The following is a 10874-nucleotide window of genomic DNA, read 5'->3' as shown; positions in this document are numbered from 1 at the left end:
ATAAAAATGAATAGGAAATGTCCGTTTTGGCACTATATTTTGCGTACTACTTCTTCCCCATTCATTGTGTCATTTCAAAAGCCCTAGTATCGGTGCAAAGCGTATGTGCCTAGCTACAATATGATACCTTTCTATTGTCTTTCTGCAAATCACAAGGCTCAGGAGAACCGCATGCGTGTATAAAAAATATACAAGCACGGATTGAATTAAAAGAAAAAATAGCAGTGGCTTAATAGACAGTGTCGATTTATGTGAAGTCTGACTATGAATACTTAATGCGGACTATCCAGGAGACGTTTATTTTTAAAATATTCATTTATTTGTTTTGCTCGTGCTTCCCTCTAAAATAGTTACAGCTGTAATTTTGAGACATGACAATTTTACAGCTGTAACTTCCAACTTACAGGTCATTCTTCAACATAATCGAGACTGAACGAATACTGCCGTACCATCGACCAATTTCGCAAAAATCTAAAAGTCTAAGAGTTTGTATAATGCAATAAATATTTCTCCGCTTGCCAGTGCTTTTGCAGATGCAGCTGTTAACAGCCGAGGAGGACACCAGGTGACACAGCGTGGGAGGACACCAGGTGACACAGCGTGGGAGGACACAAGGTGACACAGCGTGGGAGGACACCAGGTGACACAGCGTGGGAGGTCACAAGGTGACACAGCGTGGGCGGACACCAGGTGACACAGCGTGGGCGGACACAAGGTGACACAGCGTGGGAGGACACAAGGTGACACAGCGTGGGAGGACACCAGGTGACACAGCGTGGGAGGTCACAAGGTGACACAGCGTGGGCGGACACCAGGTGACACAGCGTGGGCGGACACAAGGTGACACAGCGTGGGAGGACACAAGGTGACACAGCGTGGGAGGGCACAAGGTGACACAGCGTGGGAGGACACCAGGTGACACAGCGTGGGAGGACACCAGGTGACACAGCGTGGGAGGACACAAGGTGACACAGCGTGGGAGGACACCAGGTGACACAGCGTGGGAGGACACCAGGTGACACAGCGTGGGAGGACACCAGGTGACACAGCGTGGGAGGACACAAGGCGACACAGCGTGGGAGGACACAAGGCGACACAGCGTGGGAGGACACCAGGTGACACAGCAGAGGGGGACACCAGGTGAAACAGCAGAGGAGGACACCAGGTGACACAGCGTGGGAGGACACAAGGTGACACAGCGTGGGAGGACACCAGGTGACACAGCGTGGGAGGACACCAGGTGACACAGCGTGGGAGGACACCAGGTGACACAGCGTGGGAGGACACCAGGTGACTCAGCGTGGGAGGACACAAGGCGACACAGCGTGGGAGGACACAAGGCGACACAGCGTTGGAGGACACAAGGCGACACAGCGTGGGAGGACACAAGGTGACACAGCAGAGGAGGACACCAGGTGACACAGCGTGGGAGGACACATGGTGACACAGCGTGGGAGGACACAAGGTGATACAGCAGAGGAGGACACAAGGTGACACAGCAGAGGAGGACACCAGGTGACACAGCGTGGGAGGACACAAGGTGACACAGCGTGGGAGGACACAAGGTGACACAGCGTGGGAGGACACCAGGTGACACAGCGTGGGAGGACACAAGGTGACACAGCAGAGGAGGACACCAGGTGACACAGCGTGGGAGGACACAAGGTGACAGAGCGTGGGAGGACACAAGGTGACAGAGCGTGGGAGGACACAAGGTGACACAGCAGAGGAGGACACCAGGTGACACAGCGTGGGAGGACACAAGGTGACACAGCAGAGGAGGACACCAGGTGAACCTCCGAGCATTATTGCAGGCGTGGGCGATCATCTTGGAAGAGTCAGCGATTTTCCGCAAGCAAGTTGGATGGCTTTCTCACACGAAAGAATCTACATCCAGATTGATATAATAGTTAGGGGCAAGTGATTCGAAGCCAGTGGCCTTACCACTCAGCCACGGAGACACCCAAGCCAATGCCCTTTCTAGACACTGATATACATTTTTTTTTTTAAAAAAATTGGTTTTGAAGTTATACGGTGTCAAATTATAGCATAGAAAGAGCGGTCTCTATGCTAAATGTTACCATATATTACTGAATAGTGCAATCTCATGTGATACCAATCTGCTGACGTAAGAGCATGCATGGCCAAGCGAATAAGGTCGCTGACTTTCAATCACTTGCCTCCCGCCTCTGAGGATTCGAAACCTGCTTATAGAGCTGTATCTAAACGAAAAAAAGCTTTACGAGGACTGCAGTTCGTATACAGAAAGTTTTACTTTAATGAGCTACATTTTGACATCCTCCAATTTCGTAACAGACCTAGTGTTTCTTGATCTGGTTACACGTGTGATAAAAGGGTGTAGTCCATACCTTTAGGTCCCAACATGCGCATTCTCTAGCCTAAATTAAAGATATGATCGAAATGTATCCTAAAAACATAGATATGCCGAATTGGAAGCGTGATGTGTGGCAATAGAAGCGTTGTGACCAGTCAAGATAACGAAGCTGATAAGCTTGCAAAGAAAAGGCATTTCTTGTTACAAAACTATAGTTTGCGATTCATCTCTTCATATGGAAGTTTTGACCATTATATTTTACTATTTTAAGTTTACATATGTTTGTCTTATTTGGCTTTATATCTATATTTTAATATTTATGTTTAAGTTAATCTGAACAATGTGTTTTAACTCATTTGGAATGTATTCAGTACTTTTTATCTAAACATTGCTATAGAAATGTGGCATGATGATAAAAAAAAGTGGAGCATTGTTTTTTAAAATGACACCCTTATCATATGTTATAGAGGAGTGGCGATAGTCTTCTTTTGTTGTGTATAACGATAAGGGAGAGCAATCATTCGCATTTCACATTTTGACTAAACAAGATTTACATAACTTGTGGATTAGATGTGATACGTACTAAATAACCTAATCCTAATCTTATAATCATAATGTTTCTTTACATTTGTACAAATATCCATTGATAGCCGACAAAGATCTCACTGCGAATCGCAATTACAAGGCGACCATATTCGCTGGTGCATTCTAATGCCATGACAAGACCGCTGGCCCGTTTATTATGCTACTGTTCAAGATAATCGAGACTGAATGATTACTGTTTTACCAACGACCAGTTTCGCAAAAATCTAAGAGTCTTTACGTGTTTGTATAATGCAATAAATAGTTCTCCGCCTGCCAGTGCATTGCAGATGCTTGCACTGACAGAAAGGCTGATTCAAAATGGTTCTAAGGTAAGTTTGCCTTACACGAAGACTCCTGTTGTTCATATTCATTATTCAGTGCATCAAATTTAAGTTGATATAGTTTTGTAATTTTAATCTACGCTAAAGTCGTGATTTAACGAATATGTACAGCATTTTTTTCAAAAAGATTAGTTCGCTTCCTCTCACATATCTGCGACTTCTTCAACCCAAAACCTCTCCAATAAGCCAGAAAAGAATCTAGAAAAGATCCAAGAAAACATGAAAACAAGCAACAAATTACTGAAAGTTATCCACCAAATATGGAATGCTTTCTCATAAATTATAGCATTAACCCTTCCAGCTAGGTAGCTTCAGACACTAGAGATTTATTTAGCTACATGTTGAAATACACACTGACCCCAGCTGACCCCAGCATTCTACAGAAAGTAACAGAGATTCTCTGCAATGAAATACTCTAAGGGAAAGAAAATAAGACTACATTCAAATTCTTTATAAAATCATAACACACCCCTCCTCTTGGCTTAATGGTCCCCATTAAGAAACAATCTAATACCCAATGAAGTCAACAAATGCTCTCCACACATAAAGAACGATATTTATATCGTTATGTAAGAAGGTCGTTGGTCTTATAGGACAATCACAGCCTTCATTGCAAAGAATATCTCCGTGTCCGGAATTCTGGTATAAACCGTTACTTTCTATGCACATACCGGTATGTTTATAAAAATGTATAGTAAATATCCGTTTTGGCACTATATTTAGCGTACTGCTTTTCCCCCGTTGAATGTTTCATTTCAAAAATCTTAGTATAAGTGCAAAGCGTGTGTTCCTAGCAACAATATGTTAACTTTTTATTGTATTTCTGTCAATCGCAAGGCCCAGGAGAACCGCATGTGGGTATAGACATATACAAGCATGGATTTAATTTGATAAGCGTATTGCGATTTTCACGGAAAAAACAAAGATAAGATGATACTAATAGATTATGTTTTTGTTGCATTTACACAGGAAAATGTCACGCCCTTAAACAATGTGTACTGAATTTAGACTGGGAAGATATCATGTAATTATAAAAACTGAAACTGAAGTTCATTTTAAGCTAATGCGTTTTGAAAATTTCAAAACTTGTACGCCTGGTGGATGAAACTTTTAGAACCTGTACTTTTCATTTTCAGTGACTAGTATAATGTGCTTAAAGTTTCTAAACAAATTATTGTCTAATTCTCGAAAATCTCTGAAGCATTAAAATGCTCGTCGAAACTCTGAGCGAATCTGCAACCATTCTTGAGAGATATTTTAGCAACAATTTCAAAACATAACTAGATGTTAGCAAAAATGTATCTCTCTGCTTGATAAGAAAGTTATTTTCAGGAAAATAAATGTGGAAGTTAATGTTAACTTACAATAGATATACATGTACTGAATACTATGAAAATTATGAATGGCGGTATGTAGAAATTCAAAAGACAATAAATTAGTGAAAATCGTTCAACGGAAAGGACCAATACCTAAATTTGCTACTCATTATATCTATAGTTTCTTTGAAATCCAACAAAAGATATATGAAGTTACTCGGGACAAATTTTTAAAAAAAAAATGATTTGAAGGGTCATAGCAAAATAATTCGAGCGGGACGTGCCAACGATATGCACAAATGGTTCACTCTTGTGAAGCTTCAATTAAATCTGGGCAGAAGTTTTCGAGATGAAGTACAGAAAAATCTGTTCACTGACTTAATGTATGATAATAAGGGGGCCATCATTTTGTGTTATACAAGAAAATATATTAGGCAAATTTGCTGGCCTACGGTCCTAAAAGTAAAATGTACAACTTTGCACTATAACTTCCGCGGGGGATCTGGTTTTTCCTGACAAGGGATGTCATATTTAAACCTTATTATGCTGGACACGATTGATTCTGCCTTTGCGACCAGTGTAGATCATGATCTGCACTGTTCGCGATTCAGTCATTACCTTTTTGGTAAGCACCCCTTTAATAGTTAATGGTACTGTCCAAAACTAATGCTTCTTTGTTGGGTTTAGAGTCACATCAGCACAATTTAGTCCCTATGGTGAATTTTCAGTTTTTGATGGTGGATGAAAACGCAGGTGCCCTTCTAGGCTTTGTTTGAGATATGGTTTAGACTTTGGGTAGAAACAACGGTCTTCAACAAGGCAGCTGGATGGTATTCGCGCAGAAAAATTTCGTCATCCCAAAGGAGGTTTGGAACCCATATCAGCGAGGGTCAAGTGAGCGACCTTAACCACTCGACCAAGGAGACCAAGTTATTGCACAGAAAGAGAAATCTGTGTGCTGAATGATACCACATATCGCTGAGTGGTGCAATCACGTATAACGTAAATTTACAAAGATCAATGTGATGGCGTAAGGGCATTCATGGCCGAGCGAATAAGATCGCTGACTTCCAATCACTTGCCCCTCACCGCTGTGGGTTTCAGACCTGCTTATAGAGCTGTAGCTAAACGAAAACAAGCTTCACGAAGGACTGCAGTTCATATACAGAAAATTTCACTTTAATAAGCTGACTTTGGTAAAGGTACATTTTGTCATCATCCAATTCCATAGCAGATCTCGTGTTGCTCGATCTGGTTACACGTGTGATAAAGAGTTCTGACCATACCTAAATGTCTCCACATGCTGATTCTCCAGCCTATGATAAAGATATGATCGAAATATATTCACCAGTTACAAACCGAAGAACATAGGTATGCCAAGGATTGGAACCGTGGTGTGTAGCAAGCAGAGCTGTGTGAGCTGTCTTCCAGTCAAGGTATCGAAGCTGATAAGCTTGCAAAAAGACATTTCTTGTTACAACACTTCAGTTTGCGATTAATCTCTTCATATGAAAGTTTTGTCCATTATATTTTACTATTTTATGTTTACATAAGTTTGTCTTGTTTGGATTTATATCTATATTTTAATACTTATGTTTAAGTTAATCTGAATAATTTGTTTTAACTCATAATCGTCAGTATTCGGAATGTATACAGTAAAGAACTTTTGATCTAACCATTGCTGTAGAAATGTGGTATGATGATAAAAAGGTCGGAGCATTGTTTTTACAATGACACCCTTATCATATTTATAGTGAAGTGGCGAGAGTACTTTTTTTTATTGTGGAGCGGGTTGGGTATATAACGATAAGGGAGAGCAATCATTCGCATTTCACACTTTGACTAAACAAGATTTACATAACTTGTAAATACAGGTGAGCCTAATGATTATAATAGACCTTTTCGGCGTAAATGTATATGTATACAACTACGTACATGTATTATGTACTTCGGTCAGAAGTTTGGGGATTTCTCAAGACAACAACGAGTAACATATCATCAGTTAATATTAATACTAAATCTCAAAGTAATGGCACAGCTGAAATTGACCACCCTTAGAAACAATCTTGCTTATCGCCATATTGAATACTAGTACTGAAATACGTATAAAATATTCCACAATGATCGAATATAACTGCCTCTTCTTCCTTCCGAACTCTGATTTTCGCTCCGTTGTTCTGTCACCCAGTGTGAAATGTTTAAAATTAAAATTGGTAGTTCTAACCATATTTCAAAGCTAACTCGGAGCAATCGAACTATTCATATCTTTATTAAAAAGCGATGACCATTAGAAAATCAGGGACGAACCTGTCAGAAAAGTAAATAAATATTTATGTATTCCGGAGTCCAACATAAAACTTAATATATATAGTTGTCTAATGTCTGATAAGGCGTTTTGCTAGCTTCGCTCTCAATAAATATTTATTATACTGCCATACAGATGTAAAAATCTGGCTTCTATTAAAGGATATCCTTGAATATTCAACAAAAATACGTTCACTTCGTTTGTAATAACTTCAGGTACATATTCTGTTCCATATCCTACATATTCAGTATAAAAGACAGAAAGCAATAATACCATGCAACCTTCAGTAAGATATTAATTCCTTCTCGTGCAGTAATCATGTTGCCCAGTCAGACTATACACATGTATCTAATCTGGCATGTTATTTGTTTTTCTTTTGTGCCTAACCGTCTTTACAGTAATACAAAATTATACATGTAAAAATTAGGGGCCTCCTTGGCCGAGTAGTTAAAGTAGATGACTTCATATCATTTGCCTCATACCGATGTGGGCTCGAGCCTCACTCGGGGCGTTGAATTCTACATCCTAGGAAGCCACTCAGCTTCACAATGACTGCCGTTTCCAGCTCCTTTTACAGTTCTCATCCAATTAAAATTAAACTTGATATAAATCATCAACATCATGTGGGCATGTCTCCTTGCTCTAATCAACGACAAATAACGTTTAATGCCAAATCTCAGAGTCATTAGAAAGCAAACGAACACATGATCTTACCTATCGTATTGTTCGTTTGTGCCAGACTTTTTATTACTTTTTGACTTTGTATGTAAACTGGCTGAATTCTTCATGTAAGGAAGTCATCCAGATGGCTTATGAAGTTCGATGGTTCTACCCTGGTGCCCGCAGCCCCTGATGCAATAATGCACGGAGGGAACAATGGGTCTTCTTCCACCATCAAAGTTAGAAAGTCACCATATAACCTATAATTGCGACGTTAAGCCAAACGAAAACAAAAACATAAGAATTATTGCTATTCAAATTACTTTCTGTCTAGTGTTTTGAGAAAACCGCTCGAAATTGATCGAAATACGTATACATTTACGTAGTCGTGTACATTTCCATATACGCCGAAAAGGTCTAATATAAATACGTTTTATACATTTATACATTTTTCCATCGCATAGCCGACAAAGACATCATTACGAATCGCAATTACAAGGTAACCATATTCGCTGGGCGGTGCATTTTAATGCCATGACAATACCGCTGGCCTGTTTATTATGATGCTGTTCAAAATAATCGAGACGAAATGATTACTGTTTTACCAACGACCAGTTTCGAAAAACTCTACGGGTCTCTATAGGTTTATATAATGCTTGCACTGAGAGCAAGGTTCATACAAAAATGGTTCTAAGGTAAGTTTGCTTTACACGAAGACTCCAGTTGTTCATATTCATTATTAAGTCCATTAAATGTAAATTGCTGTAATTTGCCAGAAAATCCAAGCAAGCAAGGTTTATACTCCGCGAGAGAACACATATACGAATAACGTCCAAGTATATGAACGAATAACGTCCAAGTTTGTCAAATGTATCAAGACAATGGGCATATATGTGGGGGTTTTTTTCTAATATTTTAGCAGTTGTAAACGACTGGTAAGTTCTTCAAAGAGTATATGTATGCTAGAGGGTTTTCGGGGGTGGGGGTTGGGTTTGCTTTTTATGTTTGATACAGGGTCACAATGACATAACCACAGGTCTTGTAGCGTGTTTACAGTTGTTAACAGCGTAGGAGGACACCAGGTGATCCTCCAAGCATTATTGCAGGCGTGGGTGATCATCTTGGAAGAGCCAGTGATTTCCCGCAAGTCAGTCTGATGGCTTTCTGACACGGAAGAATTTTACACCAAGATTGAGGTTTCGAATCTACAGCAGTTAGGGGCAAGTGATTTGAAGCCAGTGGCCTTGTTGTATAATGACTTTAAGAATTCATTATACTTATTAGATAAGCATTATGGTCAGTTATAAGTCACACACAAAAGAATTTCGGAATGCTACTTAAAATAATTTCAGCACTTGGTCATATGAGAAAGTGACAGGTCATGATATCTCGCCCAGGTTAACTACCCTCTATCCACGTCATGATTGTTGTTTTTGTTCAGTTACTAATTGTTTTGACAAGCTGACTAAATAGGAATTATGACATGTTTATTTTCTAATGGTCATTTTGCGTGTGTGCTCCGAGAAAAACATTTTAGTCATCCGATAGACAGTTTTCCTTAAATACAGCATACTTTGAGGCAGAGCTTTAGTATCATTCTGGTACTCAGTTAGGTTAGATGCGTATGTTCGATACTAGCAAAATGAATTAGTTAGATAAAGACCGAGGCAATTAACGTTGAAGTAATTATGTTGAAGAATAGAAGTTCTGTTAATAACTGTGAAAATGTTAGTGAACTATGTTAGACAATTATGAAGAAAGACATTGATGTATATATTACCTTAGAGCTTAGTACAATATTAAATAGTAGTTATTATAGTGAACAGTTGTTGTTGTTGCTGATATTTAGTAGTGTGAACTTTAGTTACTGTTACACCACAGCCTTAAATACTCGGCCAAGGAGACCTCCAAGCCAATGCTCTTTCTAGACACTTATAAACATTATTCTTGAAATTTGGTTTTGAAGTTATACGGTGTCAAGCTATGGTATAGAAAGACCAGTCTCTGTGCTGAATGTTACCATATATTCGCCGGGTGGTGCAATCTCGTATTACGTACATTTACAGAGAAAAATGTCCTGAGGTAAAGGAATTTATGGCCGAGCGAATAAGGTCGCTGACTTCCAATCCCTTGCCCCTCACTACTTGCTTATAGAGCTGTATCTAAACGAAAACAAGATTCACGAAGGTATGCAGTTCGCATACAGGAAGTTTCGCTATAATGAGCTGACTTGTTAACGGTACATTTTGACATCCTCTAATTCCGTAACAGATCTTGTGTTTCTTGATCTGGTTATGCGTGTGATAAAGAGTACAGACGACACCTATAAATCTCCACATGCTGAGTCTCCAGCCTATATTAAAGATATGATCGAAATATATTCACCAGTTACAAACCTAAGAACATAGATATGCCAAGGATTGGAACCGTGATGTGTGGCAATCGGAATTTTGCGAGCTACAGAACTTTCTTCCAGTTAAGGTAACGAAGCCGATAAGCTGGCAAAAGGACATATTTTGTTACACATCAGTCTGCGATTTATCTCTTCGAATGAAAGTTTTGATCATTATATTTTACAATCTTACGTTTACATAATTATGTTTGTCTTGTTTGACTTTGTATCTGTATTTTAATATTTATGTTTAAGTTAATCTGAATACAATGTAATTTGTTTTCACTCATAATCGTCTGTATATTTGGAATGTATAGAGTAAAGAACTGTTGATCTAAACATTGCTATAGAAATGTGGCATGATGATAAAAATGGTGGAGCATTATTTTTACAATGACACCCTTATCATAAGTTATAGTGGAGTGGCAATAGTCCTTTTTTGTTGTGTATAACGATAAGGGAGAGCAATCATTCGCATTCTCATTTTGACGAAACAAGATTTATATAACATGTGGATAAGATGTGATATGTACTAAATAGCCTAAACCTAATCTCATAATTGAATACACTGATCATAATATAAATACGTTTTAATTTTTCTATACATTTATACATATATTCATCGCATAGCCGACAAAGATCTCATCATGATTCGCAATTACAAGGCAACCATATTCGCTTGGACGGTGTCCGTTTATTATGCTATTGTTCAACATAATCGAGACTGAATGATTTAATACTGCTTTACTATCGACCAATTTCGCAAAAGTCTAAGAGTCTCTTTGAGTTCATATAATGCACTAAAACAGTTCTCCGCCTCCAGTGCATTTACAGATGCTTGCACCGACAGCAAGGTTCATTCAAAAATGGTTCTAAGGTAAGTTTGCTTTACACGAAGACTCCTGTTGTTCATATTCATTATTTAGTGCATTAAATGTAA

Source organism: Mercenaria mercenaria, chromosome 10 (genome assembly GCF_021730395.1).
Source record: "Mercenaria mercenaria strain notata chromosome 10, MADL_Memer_1, whole genome shotgun sequence".
NCBI classification, from domain to species: Eukaryota; Metazoa; Mollusca; class Bivalvia; order Venerida; family Veneridae; genus Mercenaria; species Mercenaria mercenaria.
This window is presented reverse-complemented; position numbering follows the sequence as displayed.